This window comes from Pongo pygmaeus, chromosome 19, assembly GCF_028885625.2.
Source record: "Pongo pygmaeus isolate AG05252 chromosome 19, NHGRI_mPonPyg2-v2.0_pri, whole genome shotgun sequence".
Classification (NCBI taxonomy): domain Eukaryota; kingdom Metazoa; phylum Chordata; class Mammalia; order Primates; family Hominidae; genus Pongo; species Pongo pygmaeus.
Genome location: NC_072392.2, coordinates 5,711,340 through 5,729,545, shown reverse-complemented (window position 1 = coordinate 5,729,545; position 18,206 = coordinate 5,711,340).

Genomic DNA, 18,206 nt, shown 5'->3' with positions numbered 1-18,206 from the left:
GGCTCACACCTGTAATCCCAGTACTTTGGGAGGTTGAGACAGGCAGATCACTTGAGGTCAGGAGTTTGAGACCAGCCTGATCAACATGGTGAAACCCCATCTGTACTAAAAATGCAAACATTAGCTCGGCGTGGTGGTGGGCACCTGTAATCCCAGCTACTCTGGAGGCTGAGGCAGGAGAATCACTTGAACCGGGAGGCAGAAGTTGCAGTGAGCTGAGATCACGCCACTGCACTCCAGCCTGGCTGATAGAGCGAGACTTCATCTCAAAAAAAAAAAAAAAAAAAGGGAGGGGGCGCAAAAGACAGCAGATGCAAACAGGAAACTTTTTTTTTTATGTCTGGCTGTCATCGGGCAGAGAGTGGCAAAAGAAGAGAGGCATGAGATTAGATCTGAGGGGCAAGCGGGACCACAGCATGGAGAGGACTTTGGATGTCATCAGAAGGACATGGAAGCTGTGGATATGTTTGAAGCCAGAGAGTGGCATGAAAAGATTTCATGTTAGAATGCTCCCTCTGGCCATCGAGTAGAGAGTGAATTACGAGGAGCCAAGACTGGAAGCCATGAGGCTGGGCTGGAGGGAGGACATGAGGCTTGAACTAAGGTAGGGGATTTGGGGAGGAGAGAAGGGTGCGGGTTCAAAAGATACTCAGAGATAGAATTACAGGACTTGGTGATTTCTTGGATGAGTGAGAGCGAGCAAGGAAGCCAAGGATTTCAGGCTTAAAGACCAGATGCCATTCTTTTAAGAAGTGAAGTATAGATTCTGAGCAATAACAGAGTGTGCCAGTTAAGGGCCAGTAAAGAAAACAGAATTCTTACTAAGAGGAATTTAAAACAAGGAACCAGTAACAGAGGTGTTAGAAAAGCTGAAAAGACAAACTCAGGTGAGGAAGCCCAAAGATGGGCAACTAGGGAGCCTCTACCACCCCAGGTTGGAGGGTCGTGGAAGAAAGATGTCATTTCCAAATCTTGGGAGCCAGGATCCCCAGCAGGAGCCAAAACCTTGAAGGAGCCTTGCAAGTGGGGAGCCCCTGGGGGCTAGACCAGCTGCTCAAGCTGCCTGGTGGGAGCTGAACCTCAGAGGAGGTGCAGCCATGGCCAAAGATGCTCCAGGGATGGGAGGGATGCAGAGGATACCCTGCCTTCCCCCTCCTCCCCATCCCCAGTGTCCCACCTGTCATTGGTGAGGGGTAACTAATGGCTACATCCAAATGGAAGCCAGTTGTCAAGGGAGCATGGAAAACCTAGTTTGCAGGGACCATCCAACCCCACCCCACCTGTGAGGGAGGAAAAATAAAACAGAGGAGGGATGGGAATAAACTGGAAAGCAAACAGTTTCCCTACCCAGATCCCTAATGAGAGAGATGAATAATTATTCCTGCAATTGGTACTAAAATCTGTTATTCAAATAATTATGATTCAAGTTTATAAGAGTATGCTTAAATTAGGTCAATCCACATGAGATTACTGGTTATTTTTTTTTAGGTCAAAACCTCTCCAATAGTGGAAATTATACAGGGCTCGATATTATGAATCTATAGAACCCCTTTGGAAGTCAACACGTGAAGCTGTGGACAGGATGTGCCTTAAGGTAACAGGGAGACTGTGCTGGGAATGGTACTTTCCACTCTGACCCTTTGTATACTTTTAGAATTTGCATGTACATGTACCTATTTGAAAACATGGGCTAAAATATTTTTATATGATTTGTAGAATATGGTAGCATTTGTACAAGGTTTTGCTTTTGAGGTTAACATTCTAACAGTGATGGTGTGGAGGGAGATAGTACAGGACCCCAGAGGGAACCAGCGAGGCAGGGTGGGGAAAAGGGAAGGGCAGCCAAGGAAGATCAGACAGACCTCTGCCTGGTCACATCTGGAACATTTCAGATTTTGGATTTTTGGATTTGGAATACTCAACCTGTACCTGCTGGTGGAGTTAATGAACCTTAGTTTACCAGTCCATGCAACGGGCACATGGCTTATCTGGGGTTGGGCGTCATGTTAGAGGAGTCCTCTGTGCTCCCCGCTCAGTCATGCCCAGGCCCGGCTCCCTCTTGTGGTGTGGTCCTTTTGGTCATTCTCCATTAACCCCTTTGTGCTTTTTACACAGCCAGGTGGTAGAAGGCCCTCCGGGATTTCAGGGGTTTCAGGAGAGAGGGCGCTAACTGACAACAGAGCCCAAACTCAACAATCAGAGGTGAATCAGGAGGTGGAAGCCAGTCCATTCCTGCCTCCAGCTGGTGCCCCTGTGGACAGTCAACTCCTGCTCCTGGGGAAAAAAAAGACAACTTTTGGAAGAGCCTGGCCAGACCCACTGGGGGCTCAGAGAGAGACTGGGCCAAATCCTTGATTCACATGAGTGGGGAGGGGAGAGAAAGAACCAGGGCCTGAGGATCAGCACACCCGCTGCTAGGAGATGACTCTGGACAGGGCCCTCCCTCTCTCTCAGATCCTTCTGGATGAGGGGAGTCAAGGCTAACAGGAGAGGAAGGGAAGGTGGGGGCCAGCTGGGTGTCACCCAGGGCTGACCCTGGCCTCGGGGGTCTGGGGAGGTCTCTGGCAAGAGGAATCGCACCACCCTGGACTTTCAAGACACGTACCCCCAGAGTTAATGGCGTTCACTCTACTGTATTCCAAACTCAGGGTGGTAAGTGACCCATTCATTTCCTCCCTCCATTAGAGAGATCATCTGCTGATGGATCTTGTCATGAGCATAAGCACGCAGTGATCAGCCTCACCGACAGGGCTCTGGAGCCAGGCCTGGAGCTGATGCAGCTGCTGCTCCTGCTGGTCCTCCATAGAGAGGACCCATAGAGAAACCCCAGCTGGGGTTTCCTGTCCCCATCCATCATAGGAAGTCTTCCCTGGGCTCCTAGTCACTCTGGGTGGGCTTCCAGAAATGAGTATTTCATGTTAAAGGGGAGAGAGCCCAAGAACTTCCACCTTTAGGTAGCAGGAAGGACAAGGCCTAAAAGAAGTATGTTCCAGGCCTGGCCCCACAGGATTGCAGGCAGGAGAGGAGCTGGCCAGGTCAGGCCCACTGCAGCAGCAGGTGGCTGGTCAAAGTGACAAGTGATCGCCTTAACCAATTGGTCAAGGCAGTGACCAGGGTGGCCGAGGCAAGCCTCAGGGCTGCAGACCATGGGTAAGGCTGACTACTGTCCCCACACAGTAGCTCTAAATCAGAGGACTTATCAATTCACCTGGAAAACTGTTTGTCTGATTCCAAGGTCCTGACAGATCTGGAGGATCCTGGGAATATGTGTCTTAAGGGCTCCTATGGCTGGAGAGTCTGCTGCAGCCTCCATCCTGGCCTCCAGAGAGGTGTGTGGCCGTCACCATACAGATGGCTTAGAACCTCTGACACCTTGCAGAGTCCTCACTACCCACTCTGGGCTTGAGGCTGCCCTGCCGTCAACCCAGAGTCCCCACTTTCATTTTGAATTATTGCTCCTGGAAACAGAAATTGCATTAAGGCAGGGGCATGAGGAAGTATCCCAGAAGGTCAGATGATGGGGTCAAGTCGGGGCACCCCCATGAACAGCAGTGCAGAGAGCAGGTGCCAAGCAGGAGCCGACTTCCCCCCTCCACTTCTAGTGGCTTCCACTCACTGGTCCCGTCAGCAGACTAGGGGGCTGGTCCTGGGGCTCCTGAGGCTGAGCTGGTGCAGACGGGTAGGAAGATGGAGGAATTCAATGACAAACAAGAAGTGACCATACACACACACACACATAGACCCACGTGCACACCCCACACTCTTCACACTCACAATTAGAAAATACAGAGGAAAAAAATCAACCTTACAATATTCTGCAGCCATGTGCCTGTGAATACATGCTTTGATTTTTTTTACTTCCTGTATTTTCTAATTTCCTTCCTATTCTAGTAGGAAACTAGCTCAGGGCACAGAACCTTCAGGGAGGTTTATGTCACAGCAAAAAGTAGAAAGACCTATGTGCCTTTCTGGTTTGGGTTTTTCCTAAGCCCAGCGGAGGACTTTGAGGATTCACAAATGGAGAAGAAGAAGGAAGAAGGTGGGATTTGCTGGTAATGAGTGTTTAGGAAAAATGGGACTATGGGGTTTCTCACACCAGTTAGAGAGAAAGCTCCACCAGAGGTGAAGGAAGAAGACAGGTCTGTGGTCCTAGAACAGTGGATTCCTGGACTAAGCTACCTGACACTGGCCTGGGTTGAGGTAGCAAGATTCCAGGGAGAAATAGCTGTGGGTATGTGGGGCCCTCAGCCTGGACCCCCAACTTTGACAACAATATCTGCTCCCCAAATGGGACCTGGAAGCATCAAAGAACCCCTACGACTGAAAGGACCCTGCATTCCAATTGTGGGTCCCCCCAGCCATGCCTAGGAGGGAGCATGGGGAAGGGGGGACTCCCTCACCAAGAGCACACCCCGCACAGAGCATCTTCAGCACGGGGGAAGGGGCCGCGGAATGCAGAGCCACGGCCTCACCCTCAACTGCCCATAGATCTGTTGGAAAGACAAAGCATGACACACAAAAGCGATGAGAAGTGGCCACTCCCAGAGGACAAGTGCTCACTCTCTCCGCAGTGGCCTCTCAATATTCACACCATCTCTGTGCTCACTCAGACACCCCTTCCTTCATTTATTTTCCACACATATGGTGGAAGGAAGGGGCTGTGCTCATTAAAAGGAGGAAGGAAAGGAAGAGAAATGGTCTATCCTTTCAAAGAGCATTCAGCCCTGCTCGGGAACATCTGGGTCAGACAGTGGAATATTTGGATGAATCAAACTATTCAGATGCTTTGTGTTGTATAGATAACTTATCTAGAGCATTAACTAAACTTTCCCTTCCTCTTCTAGATGATTGGTCTTTGTAGACATAACTCCAAGCCTTAGCTGTCTCACTGGAAAGAGGATGACTTCAAGATGTAGAATAGCAGAATGGTCCTTTGACCATCCTGGAAACCACCGAAACTGGATTCCATCTTGTCCCTCCCAATAATCATCTGTGTGGTCCTGAGTAAGTTAATCTCTCTGAGCTTTGCAGTTTCCAGATGGAAAATCGGGGCATCATCACTATTTATTTTAAAGATTGATGTGAGGATTCCCTCAAGAAGCTACTTAAATGAGACGATATCTGAAAAGCACATAGATTAAGTGTAGAAACTGTGATTATTTAAACAGCAACATGATTTGGGTTTCCTGTCTGCACTGTGTCCTTTAGATGCTGAGGAAGGTGGCCATCTTGCAATTTCAAAGTGAGATCAGCCTTCCCAAGAGGAGACGGGCCATTGCATTGGTCTACTCACAGTTCTGGAGGCTGAAGCTCTGAGATCAGGCTGCCAGCATGGTGGTTGTTTGTTTGTTTGTGACGGAGTCTTGCTCTGTCACCAAGGCTGGAGTGCAATGGTATAATCTCGGCTCACTACAACTTCTGCCTCCCAGGGTTCAAGTGATTCTCCTGCCTCAGCCTTCTGAGTAGCTAGGATTATAGGCATACGCCACCGTGCCCAGCTAATTTTTGCATTTTTAGTAGAGATGGGCTTTCACCATGTTGCCCAGGCTGGTCTTGAACTCCTGACCTCAGGTGATCGACCCACTTCGGCCTCCCAAAGTGTTGGGATTACAGGCCACCGTGCCCGGCCGGTGGGTGTCTAATAAGGCCTCTCTTCCTGGTTTGCGGATCACTGCCGAATCGCTGTGTGCTTCCATGGCCCCTTTGTGCAGGTGAGTGATGGCGGGAGTTCACCAGGGTCTCTTCTTCTTCTTCTTCTTTTTTTTTTTTTTTTAAGAGACGGAATCTCTGTCACCCAGGCTGGAGTGCAGTGATGCGATCTGGGCTCACTGCAAGCTCTGCCTCCGGGGTTCACACCATTCTCCTGCCTCAGCCTCCCAAGTAGCTGGGACTACAGGTGCCTGCCACCACCCCCGGCTAATTTTTGTATTTTTAGTAGAGATGGGGTTTCACCGTGTTGGCCAGGATGGTCTCGACCTCCTGACCTCTTGATCCACACCCCCCCAGCCTCCCAAAGTGCTGGGATTACAGAGGTGAGCCACCACGCCTGACCTCCAGTGTCTCTTCTTATAAGGACACTAATCCTACCAGATCAGGACCCCTCCCTTATATCTCATTTAGCCTTAATTACTTCTTTAGAGGTCCCATCTCCATAGACAGCCATACTGGGAGTTAGAGCTTCAATGTATGAATTTGGGGAGGGGACCAAAAGGTTCAGTCAATAACTCCTCGTCTGAGCTTGATGGTGGGATTAGCTGAGCCCAGAAGGCTGCTTGCCCCACCTTTACTCTTTCCCCCGTGATCATTCCGTAAAACAAGACCTGTCTCCTTACTGCAGAGAGATACGCAATATTGAAATTGCTCCGCTAATCTTTATGCGATTGCCTTTTCCCTGATAGAAATATTGCCTCTTGCTGAGTATTTATTGTCCATTTCTCGCCAAAGTATTGACTTTATGTAACAGTTTGATATACATCAAATCCTTTATGGATTTAATAAACTCCTCTGGTCAGCCTTCTGTTGTGAACACAATGAGATTTATGGTCGTCTTGGTGTAAAACCCTTTTTCCTTGAAATTTTCTACTTCCAGATATCAAAAGATAAGAAGGGAAGCATTTATCATCTTGGAAATCTTACCCCATGTCTGCCTACTGGGTATTAGTCAGAAATGACTAGTGGTTAAAGGACTCAAATATGACTGTCAAAATGCTTGACTGCTGAACAGATAAGGCTGGGAGAAAAGCAGGAACTTAACCAAAAAAAAAAAAAAAAAAAAAAAAAAATTCTTCCCCTTCTCTTCAGAAAGGATTTTTCTTTGCAATTAATCACGAGAGCATGTGGGACAGACAGCAGCCTGATTTGAGTTGGAAGCATAACCTTGGGAGGACTTGACTAAAAGGTTAACAAGTTGAGTCAATCAGGGACACATTTAGCCAGTGCCTATTTCATGCCAGGTGAGTGCTGGACACCTGCGTGCAGAAGCTGCCGTGCTGGATGGTGTGGGCGCAAGGAGGGCGGAGGGCACCTGTGTGTGTCAACTGACTCTTCCTCTGGGTGCCTCCAGCTCCCTCTGTCTCACTCCAGGTGCCTAATCACCTGCTTATATCTCTTTTAGACTGAACTTAACCACAGCAAGAGCAGCCCCACCAATCCCTTTAGCTTAGCCCCTAGAGAAAGCAAGACAGCCGGAGTGCTGACCAAGGGAATAAAGAAATGAATGAACAGGTCGGCTGCAGTGGCTCACGCCTGTAATCCCAGCACTTTGGGAGGCCAAGGCGGGCGGATCACCTGAGGTCGAGAGTTCGAGACCAGCCTGACTAACATGGGGAAACCCCGTCTCTACTAAAAATACAAAATTAGCCAGGTATGGTGGTGCGTGCCTGTAATCCCAGCTACTCGGGAGGCTGAGGCAGGAGAATCGCTTGAACTGGGGAGGCGGAGGTAGTGGTGAGCCAAGATCGCATCATTGCGCTCCAGCCTGGGTGACAGAGCAAGATTCCATCTCAAAAAAAAAAAAAGAAATGAATGATGAATGAACAAATGAATGAATCTGACCTAGACCAAAAAGGCCAAGGCAGGAACAGGACAGCCATCTAAAAAGCTTCTGAAATATATTGGTATTTCTAATTCTCCTTGATCTCCAAAGAAAGTTTCTGGAAGGAAACATTACCTTAATGAGTAGTTAGAGATGATCAAGAGGGAGAAGCCTCTTAAACGTTCTCGGTGCTTCTCTGAAGAACTTATGGGAAAGTGGAGAAGAAATAGAAAAGAGATTTATTGAGTCTCAAAGCCTCCCGTTAAAATTAAATGCGGTGAGAAAAGTGGGTTTCCACATTTAATTGTCTTTCTCACAGTAACTGTGTGTCAGTCTTTTCTAAGAGCCTATTAATTCTGTAATTTAGTGCGGCTAGAGCAGAGAGATCGACGGAGCTAGCGTGGGGTGTTTTTTCCTCTCTTCATTGACTAGCTGTCATCTGGCATGAATGTTAGGGTGGCTTTCTCCTTGAACACTCTAAATACCCCCAAATTAAAGAGTTTTTACAGTCAGTTTAATAATTTTAAAAAAACTGCTTGCACATCAGTTAGCAGAAATGGGGTCCATGACACCATATGTTGTGATTTTAATTACAGCTAAAAATAACCAGGCTGGCTGGAAGGGCCCTGTGGAAGCCAAGCCCTGGACAGAGAGATTACTCAAGTGGCTCTACTGTGTGTTGGGAGGTGCTTTCAAATAAAAAAGTGATTTATTAATGTGGCCCCCAAACCCACTGAGCAATGCAAGTGTGTACGTTTGATAAATGGCCAAGTTGGCCACGCACCAGCTATCTCCCCTGTCAAAGGTATCGCTGCAGACGCTGGCTTGTCCTGTGTTTAATTAGGACCTCCAGCAGGACAGGCTTCTTTAGAGAAGGGGTGCTCAGAAGCCCAGGGCCTTCCCCAGGCACTGGCTGCCGGCAGGCGGGGTTTCTGTGATACAGCAGGATCTGGAAGCAGGTGAGACTCATGGAACGTGGATAGCCGTTTTCCCACTTGCCAAGGTCTCTCCTGTGCCTTGATCCCAGTCTCCTCACAATAACGAGTGCAGCACAGATCCAGTGACGGGACACAGATCCAGTGACGGGGAAATAGCACACGTCTGCAGAGAAACACAGCCAGCTCTGCCTCGACCACTGTTTGTCCGGACATTCCAGATTCCTTTTTATGTAAGGCGTGAGATAAGAATCTAGAATGTATTTCATCCTAAATAGGTAACAAATGGCCCTACATCTTTTTTCAATGCCTTGATTTAGATTACCTCCTTTATTATAGAGAAAATTTCCTTACAAACTTGAGTCTGTTCCTCATTTCTGTGTTCTGTTCCATGGACTCGTTGGTCCATTTATGTGACAATGTATTTTCATTATTTTTGCAGCTTCATAATTATTTTTGTAAATTTGTAGTACAATGATAAAGAGCCAATGTTATGGCACTTCCATGCATTAAAAAAATTTGGTGAGGCTGGGCATGGTGGCTCATGCCTGTAATCCCAGCACTTTGGGAAGCCGAGGGGGGCAGATCACCTGAGGTCAGGAGTTCGAGACCAGCCTGGCCAACATGGCAAAAACCTGTCTCTACTAAAAAAAAAAAAAAAAAAAAAAAAAATAGAATAATTAGCCAGGCATGGTGGCACGCACCTGCTGTAATCCCAGCTACTAGAGAGGCTGAGGCAGGAGAATTGCTTGAACCCAGGAGGCAGAGGTTGCAGTGAGCCAAGATTGTGCTACTGCACTCGAGCCTGGGCAACAGAATGAGACTCTGTCTCAAAATTTAAAAAAATTAAACAAAAAAAAAGAAAGAAAGAAAAAGAGAAATTTGGTGAAAAAATAATGGAGGGGAGAATCAAGAGAAAGGTAAACAGAAAATACCCAAGAGGAGCTGTTTCCTGGGCATGAAGGGAGGCAAAGAGATGGGATCGGGAAGGAACATGCCGTGATCTCAACAGTACTGGTCTTGTCTTGGTGATAAGTTAGGGGCCAGCTCACAGGTCTATGTCTTATTATTATGTATTATTATGAGTTATGACAAATATTATATATATTCATTTGTATACACTGATTATTTCATTTTAACAAAGAATAATAATGAGAAAGAGTTTCTGATGCAAGATGGTGGACAAAGACAAAGCAAAAACCCTACTTTCAGCCAGGTGCAGTGGCTCACGCCTGTAATCCCAGGACTTTGAGAGGCTGAGGCAGGTGGATCATCTGAGGTCAGGAGTTCAAGACCAGCTTGGCCAACATGGCGAAACCCTGTTTCTACTAAAAATACAAAACTTAACCAGGTGTGGTGGTGCATGCCTGTAATCCCAGCTACTCAGGAGGCTGAGGCAGGAGAATGGCTTGAACCCAGGAAGCAGAGGTTACAGTGAGCCAAGATCGTGCCGCACTGCATTCCAACCTAGGCAACAGAGCAAGACTCTGTCTCAAAAAAACAAACAACAACAACAAAAAAACAACAACAACACCTCTACTTTCCACTCCAAACTTTTCTAGTGTTGAGGGGGAATACATGCATATTCAAAAATAAGGAAGGGATATCTCTGTAGGTTTTAAAGCAAGGCTTCTAAAAGAAATGAAATGCAAAGCAGCACAGTAGCAGTATGTGGAGGCTAAAACCACATAGCCCTCCCCAGGCTGCAGCCCAGAGGGATGCCTCCCAGAGGAGGCCAAGAACTGGAAATCACTTCCTGTCCACCCAAGATAGCACCAAGACCTTTCGGACCTGAGTCCTATCTAGGGATAGGACCTAGAAATGAGGTGGAGGCTGCCGAGGCACCACCCCGCTGGAGGCCAGCCCAGCTCAGGATCCACCAGGTGAACTCACAGTGAGGGGGCACAAAGCTGCTGAGGAAGTGGCCACTGTGGAGGGCTCACAACAAACTCTATGAATGAAACCACGTGTGAGAGAAAAGAGATCAAACAGAACATTCTGAGAAGCTACAGGACAAGCATTGTCATCGACTTAAAGAGGTCAAGAAGGGGACTGCAAGCATGACACGAGAAATAAAATGACGGAATAAAAAGGAAATGGCTATGACAAGGAACCAATTAGAAACCTTAGAAATGAAAAAAGAGAGTTAATGAGATTTTAAACCTCAACAGAGACACTGACCAGAAGGCTGAACGTAGCCAAAGAACAAAATTGGGGACATAAAGAGCAAATGGTCCATAGCAAAAAAGAGATTAAAAGACTGAAAAATACAAAAGAAAAGTTGAGGGACATGAAAATCAACTCCAAAAGTTTCAATATAGGTCTGCTAGGATGTTCCAGGAGAAACAGAGATAATACAGAATCAGTGCTTGAAGAGGTAACAGCTGGGAATGTCACAGAACTTAAGTAAGACTAAGACAATGGATCTAAAAATTCTACCAGGTGCTGAGCAGGATAAATAAAAGATGCAGGCCAGGAGTGGTGGCTCTTGCCTGTAATCCCAGCACTTTGGGAGGCCGAGGCGGGTGGATCACCTGAGGTTGGGAGTTTGAGACCAGCCTTACCAACATGGAGAAACCCCATCTCTACTAAAAATACAAAATTAGCCAGGTGTGGTGACACATGCCTGTAATCCCAGCTACTCGGGAGGCCGAGTTAGGAGAATCACTTGAACCCGGGAGGCAGAGGTTGCGGTGAGCTGAGATCCCGCCATTGCACCCCAACCTGGGCAACAAGAGTGAAACTCCATCTCAAAAAAAAAAAAAAATCCATAATGCTAAAACTCCAGAACATAAAGGATCAAGAGGACATCCTTACAAGCACCAAGGAGAGAGATCACTAGAAAGGAATGAGAACCAGCCCTCCTTCAGGGACCACATAGCTGGTTAATTTAGTGCGATGAATATCACAGCCTGAGACCAATCTCAGCCCCGTCACTTCTGCCTCTGTAGCCGTGAGCAGGTCGTTTTGCCTCCGTTTCCTCCTCTGTAAAAGAGAGATGCTACTACAAGCTGTTTCCCTTATCCAAAATGCTTGGGACCAGAAATGTTTTTCAGATTTTTCTCAGATTTTGGAATATCTGCATTATACATACTGGTTGAGCACTCCTCATCCAAAAATCCAAAAGTGACGCTAATGAGCGTCACTTTTGAGCCTCATGTCGACACTAAAAAAGTTTCAGATTTTGGAGCAGTTTGGATTTCAGGTTTTCAGATAAGGGATACTAAACCCATAGTACCTCTCTCATAAGGTTGTTGGAAGGATTAAATGACTTAATCCATGTGAAGGCCTTAGAACAATCCTGCCACAGAGTAAGAGATTGAGAAATGTTAGTTTTTATTAACTGCATGTATTATTCTCGTTATGGTCAAATTCCTCCTAAGCAATACTGGAAGTAGGAAGACAATGAGGCTTTGTGCAGTCCATGTCTGTTGATAAGGGTGGTCTTCATGGACCAGGAGGGGGACACAACAGGATCTGTATGTGTGGCTCACCCACCATGTATCAGGGGATTTTCACGCGACACCTCATTTAATCTTTGCAATACCTTGAGATGAGTCATAGTATCATTATCATTCAGAAGAGAAAACTGAGACACTAAGGAGCTAAGGGGTTTACTCAAGGTCCTTTGCTGGAAAATAGTGGAGCTAATGGACCCAGAGCTCTCTGACCTTGGTGGGAAGACAGAGGCAGGGGAGGCCAGGATCCTGGACTTGAGTCTGGTCTCCTTTGGGAGCACCTCTTCCAGCCTCAGAAAATGTAGCGCTACCTTGGAGCAGGAAGAAAATAAACCATCCTGATTTCTTACAACAGTTTCAATAACCAACATGACATTGTGAAGGACGTGCCAATATTTGTAATCTCCCCTGACAAGTTGTTAAGTATTTATAGAAACATTTTCTGTCCTGGCCCTGCTTAAGGAAAATACTGTATCTAATTTCCTCTGGAGACATGTGTTGGGGGAAATCAGAAAGATAATCTGTCATCATAAGTAGCAATAAATAGTCACCCTGAAAGAGTTGCTTGTTTAGCAAAGTTGCTTGACTATTAACAGATTTGCTTTTATTCTTGCCTTTGTGAGGATAAGTCGATGACTTGGAAAGAGGCTGAGTTCCAGAGATGGTGGGGGCAGGAGAAGAAAGGTCAAGACTGGAGGCAGTGACTCCTGAGCTTAGAGTGCAGATACAGGATCAGCATGGGAGAAATCACAGACCACGGGAAGAAGATGGGTATCCAAGTTCCATGGGGCCAAAGCTCCCATGGATCCCAGGCACCAAAGACACTCAGGGATCATCCGCGTTTCTCTTTCAGATGAAAGGTGATCTCACTGACCTTGAGAACCAGAAGACCTTGGCTCCAATTTTTCTAGCACTGAGTGATGTTCTATTCCTCCCTCTGGGACTCAGTCTTCCCCACCTGTAAAACTGGAAGACAGGCTGAGGCAGATTATCTATGAGAACTATTTTTGCTCTTACATTCTATAAGAAAGGCCTGGAAAGAGCTGATAGCAAATGGGGTATTAGGATTTTCCCAGATGTTCAGAGCGGGCCAGTCTGTTCTAGACAGACTACTTGATCTAAATGCCCCTACACAGAACCCAAGAAGCTGAAACACACCCTCTCCCTCCTTAGCAAATATCTGTGAGCAAATAGCTTTTCCAAAGGCATTAGAGAATTGGGGAGAAGCTCACAACTGCTTATTTTGTGTGAGGCGGGTCACACCTGAAGAACAGAGTTCTACAAGTGCCCTCTCAAATGAGGCAGGAAGTGGAAGCCATATGCTTAGAAAAGCAATTGCTGATTCTCAGGCTGCCTAGCCTGGAAAGGGGAAGATTCCAATGAACGAGCTCACAATTTACTAATATCTGCAGGATTGAACTGGCGACCCAAGATTCATGTTCAGGTGAGTAGCTCCTAAGGGGGACCCATCTGAGCTGGTCAGGTGGAACAAACTGATACAATTGGAGATGTTCAGAAATTGAATGAGCTTTTTCACAGGGTAGTGAGCTCCCCATCACTTGGGCTATACAAAGAAAGGTTCATTGACTACCTCTTGGTGACGATGGAGCAGAAATCCCTGGCTGGATGGGGACATTGAACTAACTTACTCTAAGGACTCTTTCAGTCATAGAATCCTACTTTTATTTCCAAGCCTTCTGATAATTTTTGTATCATTCTAGATGTCTTAGGATATGTAAAAATATGTTTGGTCCTCCAAGACCCTGACAAGACGGAAGTGTTCCTGCCACAACAGGGGCAGCAGCAGCAGCAAGACTTTTTCTCTCTCGAACACCTCTTCTCTCAGCCCTCCCTGGTTAGCTTCTGTGCTAATCAACTATCAAGTCAAACTTCAAAGCAGAGAATCCAAGTGAACAAAAGATGTTGATGGACCCCTACAAAGGAGACCCTGCAACAGAAGCCTCAAGGCTTGCTCAAGGATGGTTTGAAAAGCCAAAGGGTGGCCAGGTACAGTGGCTCACACCTGTAATCCCAGCACTTTGGGAGACTGAGGTGGGAGGATTGCTTGAGCCCAGGAATTTGAGACCAGCCTGGGCAACATAGCAAGACCCTGTGTCTACAAAACATTAAAAAAAATAAAAATTAGCCAGCCATGCTGGTGCATGCCTGTGGTCCCAGTTACTCAGAAGCCTAAGGTAGGAGGATTGCTTGAGCCTGGGAGGTTGTGGCTGTAGTGAGCTATGGTCGTGCCATTGCACTCCAGCCTGGGCAACAGAGTGAGTTCTGTCTTGGAAGGGAAGGGAAGGGAAGGGAAGGGAAAAAGGAAAAAGGAAGGAGGAAGGGAGGGAGGGAGGGAGGGAGGAAGGAAGGGAGGAAGGAAGGGAGGGAGGAAGGAAGGGAGGAGGGAAGGAAGGGGAAGGGAAGGCAAAAAGGAAAAAGGAGGGAGGAAGGGAGGAAGGGAGGAAGGGAAGGAGGGAGGAAGGGAGGAAGGGAAGGAGGGAGGAAGGGAAGGAGGGAGGAAGGGAAGGAGGGAGGGAGGGAAGGAGGGAGGGAGGGAGGGAGGAAGGAAGGAAGGAAGGGGGAAGGGGGAGAGAGGGAGAGCAGGGGAGAGAGAGAGAAAGAAAAGAAAGAAAGAGAGAAAGAAAGAGAGAGAGAAAGAAAGAAAGAGAGAAAGAAAGAAAGAGGAAGAAAGAAAGACCAGCCAAACAGCATGAGCAAGAAACAGATGAAAGAGGAGCACAGACCCAGGAGCTTGGGAGCCCTCATATTTTAAGCCATGCAAAGTTTATCATGTCAGTCCTGCTTCACCCAAGCCTGGACTCTTGCCACAGAATCACAGAAAATCTGGACTGAGGGGGCCATAGGGATCATCTTGTTCAGCTTCCCATTTCCACCCTGAGAAAACTGAAACCTGAAAGGGTTGATTCTCCCAGGCACCCCAAAGAAATGGCATAATAAGCTCTTCTAAAGTTAAAGAAGAAATCACCGGGCCCAGAGTTTGAAAGAATGCCGAAGGAAATCTAAATTTCTCAAGCTGTTGGTTTAAGGAAGCTGATGAACATGTGGGCTTAGGGGAAAAATTCTGCTTCTTAACAGCACCACCTGGCATCATTGAAAGACTTCCATTTGACTAGAAGAAGCAGTAGCTTCCAGGCACCCTTGCTGGTGATTTTGCAGTTATGCATTTTCTCTCAATTCTTTGATTTAAAAGAATCTTGTACTTCCCAGCTGGCAATGTTCTTGGGACCTGTAGTTTATAACAAAGGTCATCTTTTGACCAAACACATTTGGCATTTATAATGACTGGGCTGTGACCTGACTTTAGCTGCTGCTGGTGAGATTTCAGCCTGTACGTAACCTGCAGGCAGAGGGCTCTGACCTAGAGATCCACAGACCACTGAGGAGTCATGCTGCCAACGGTACCAAATCGCTCCCAACAGGCCACCGCTGCTCGGCCTGCAGGAGGTTGTGTCTGTAGATAAGAGTGCAAAATGCCATTCCAACATGGGGTAAGTCTCTTTCAAGGGGGTGTGTTATCCAGAACCTATTTGCATGAGGATGTTCAGGAAATACAGGAGCACACTGCATCCCCTGGCACCTGGTGACTGGTGAATCACAGCTGACACAGCGGGAGCCAATCCACCGGCTTGGCTGGGCTATCCAGAGTCTTCCTCCTACAAGTTTTAAATTAATATACACTGTAATCAGTCTCTGAAGAATTATGAATTGGGAGGTCATGGAAAGCCAGGCCCCAGGTAACCACATCTCAGCCATCCGTAAGTAGAATAGAAAAGATCAGGCTGAAGATAGAAGAATGAAAAGTTCCAGCACTTTGGGAGGCCGAGGCAGGCAGATCATGAGGTCAGGAGATTGAGACCAGCCTGGCCAGCATGGTGAAACCCAAAAATTAATACATGGTGAAACACAAATTAGCTGGGCATGGTGGCGTGTGCCTGTTATCCCAGGTACTCGGGAGGCTGAGGCAGCAGAATCGCTTGAACCAGGGAGTCAGAGGTTGCGGTGAGCCAAGATTGCGCCACTGCATTCCAGCCTGGCAACAGAGTGAGATTCCGTCTCAAAAAAAAATTAAGAAAAAAAAAAAGAATGAAAAGGTGCTCACATACCAAAAAAAAAAAAAAAAAAAATAGAAATAAGAGGCCATCAGGCAATGAGGCAGATGGCAGCCTTGTATCCTGATGGCTTTCCTGCTGAGTACCAGGCCTTAAAGGTCCACTGCCCTTCAGCCCTGGGATTCTGTGACACATCCAGCCAACCAAGCCCTGTCTTTTGCTTAAGCTATGCCAAGGAACTTTTTACTGTTCATTGAATTTAACAAGTACATTATGCAACAATCACATTGTTGAGTTTCTATCATGGACCCCTCTCCCTTTGGAAGATAAGCCCTTTGCAAATGAATTAGGTCATACCATTGGAAGGGAGGTCAACAGGGTTCTCAAGATTTCAACAAGACCTTGAGATACTGGAAGAAGACAAAGGTCCAGAGGGACAAGGGATTGGCTACCAAAGATACAATCCTCAGAAATGCTAGGCTGGCCCTCAACCCAGTGCTGTGACAGTGATTGGGGTCTGCAAAAACAAAGGGCAACTTCTGTGTTGTAGGCTGGGGTGTTTTGTGGGGTGGGGAGGTGAGGAGACATGTAGGACAGACTCCTACTGCTTTGGTGATGAATTCAAAAATGTATTAGGAGAGTTTAATCAACACAGTCGTTCTTACAGTTAAATAGGTCTAAAAGAAATCCAGATTAAAAGGACAAAGAAGGAATTTAGACTCCTCAGATGGAAATGCATGGATGTTATGTCTCTCTCTCCTTGGCTCACTCCTTCCCCAGCTGCCTACGCAAAACCCACGTCCATCTCCGCCACAGACAGAGTTATAAGACCCTCACCTCCCAGTGATGACTTCAGGCCCTGAATCAACGCATCAAGGTCTTTCCAACCAGCCTCAGCCTCAGCCTCAGCCTTGTTAATATCATGCAGGGGTGGCCAGGCATCATGGCTCATGCCTGTAATCTCAGCACTTTGGGAGGCCGAGGCAGACAGATTGCCTGAGATCAGGAGTTCGAGACCAGTCTGGCCAACATGGTGAAACCCCATCTCTACTAAAAATACAAAAAAATTAGCTGGACGTAGTGGCGTGCACCTGTAGTCCCAGCTACTCGGAAGGCTGAGGCAGGAAGATGGAAGCTGCAGTGAGCCAAGATCACGCCACTGCACTCCAGCCTGGGAGACAGAGCGAGACTCTGTCTCGGAAAAAAAAAAAAAAATCATGCGGGGATAATAATAATAATAAAAGGAAAAATGGAAACCTGTAGGAAAATATAATTACTCTATACCCTAGGCCAATGACTTGCCATGCATCTTTTACTCAATCCTCATAGCAATTGTGGAAAGTAGAGGCAATTGTTATCCCTCATTTATAGCTAAAGAAAAAGAGGCTCAAAGGAGTGACAAGCTTGCATGAAGCACCCCAGATGGATGATGGCTGAGCCCAAGCTCCCCTGTAGGACCCAGGTGTGATTTGCCCCCATTTCTTCTCTTTCTCCCTCACACACACACACACACACACACACACACACACACACACACACACTAGTTACAAACCATCATCCCACTCCAGCCCCCTAATTCTACTTGCATTCTCTCTCCCCAATATCCAATCACCCCTTTTCTGCCCCTTGCCATTTTCTTTAACTTAAATACAAGCAGGTGATCTGGGTGGACTCACTGACATTTAAGAGCCTTCCCATATTTAAACCTTAGAACCCATCATCGGATCATGACCCCACCTCCTCACCTTCATTTTGTTCCCAAACTGCAGGCTGCCTCTGACACCCAAGATTTCTGCAAACTGAAAGTTCATTTAAAAATACCCTACAGGGGGCACGGTGGCTCATGCCTGTAATCCTAGCACTTTGGGAGGCCGAGACGGGTGGATCACCTGAGGTCAGGAGTGCAAGACCAGCCTGGGCAACATGGTGAAACCCCGTCTCTACTAAAAATACAAAAATTAGCTGGGCGTGGTGGCGGGCGCCTGTAATCCCAGCTACTCCGGAGGCTGAGGCGTGAGAATCACTTAAACCCGGGAGGCAGAGGTTGCAGTGAACTGAGATCGCGCCATTGCACTCCAGCCTGGGCAACAGAGTGAGACTCCATCTCAAATAATATATATATATACACACACACACACACACACACACACCATACAGCCGTCATTTTCCATGGCCACTATTAGGATCTAAAGGGGTTGAAGCAAGTCAG